This window comes from Buceros rhinoceros, unplaced genomic scaffold (genome assembly GCF_000710305.1).
Source record: "Buceros rhinoceros silvestris isolate BGI_N320 unplaced genomic scaffold, ASM71030v1 scaffold27176, whole genome shotgun sequence".
Classification (NCBI taxonomy): domain Eukaryota; kingdom Metazoa; phylum Chordata; class Aves; order Bucerotiformes; family Bucerotidae; genus Buceros; species Buceros rhinoceros.
Window position 1 is genome coordinate 514 of NW_010417341.1, and position 807 is coordinate 1,320.

Below are 807 nucleotides of genomic sequence, written 5' to 3' on the forward strand. Positions count from 1 at the left end.
AGTCTCCCCTGGGAGCAGTGGGATTCGCTTCAGGAGCAGCAGCAAGCTGCTGTCAACCCCCACTGCTCCAGTGGGGCGGAGGAGACGGCAGACCGAGGGAAGGGAAGAAGGGGAAGCCACCGAGCCAGCACCCGCTGGTACACCCCTCCCACTGCTGGGGGGCACCTGACGGCCCCGCCATGTCTCCCAGGAACATCCGGGAGCTGCTGCTTCCCCTGGAAGGCTCGCTTCAGGAGCAGCAGCAAGCTGCTGTCAACCCCCACTGCTCCAGTGGGGCGGAGGAGACGGCAGACCGAGGGAAGGGAAGAAGGGGAAGCCACCGAGCCAGCACCCGCTGGTACACCCCTCCCACTGCTGGGGGGCACCTGACGGCCCCGCCATGTCTCCCAGGAACATCCGGGAGCTGCTGCTTCCCCTGGAAGGCCCGGCTCCTACTTAATGCTCGAGGGAGCGTTCGAGCTGCCCCAGCGCAAGACTTTGTCTCAGGTGCCTTCGGGGACTTCAGCAGGGACCAGCTCTGCCAGCATCCTCCCCGCTCCTCTCAGACCCGCAGCAAGGGGCACTTCTGTGCTGGGAGGCAGCCCCTTCCTCCCGCCACAGCAGCGACCCCCAGTGACCCCCTGAGCAGGAACGTCAGCCGAGGCTGCACAGATCCGGCCTGCAGAGAACTGCAGACCCGTCTGGGCTGAAGAGACCTTTAAGCTCATGGAGTCCCCCTGCCCTGCCAGGTCCCCCCTGTCCCTCAGCAGCACCTCCACACGGCTGGGAAACCCCTCCAGGGATGGGGACTCCACCACTGCCCTGGGC

General features: G+C 66.4%; 1 protein-coding gene across 1 annotated transcript in view; it reads right to left on the reverse strand.

Moving 5' to 3' along the window:
• The window catches only part of TMEM173 (transmembrane protein 173), a gene marked incomplete at both ends in the record, with an annotated part of 5,312 nt that overhangs the window by 470 nt on the left and 4,035 nt on the right, over positions 1-807 (reverse strand). The window lies entirely within an intron of this gene.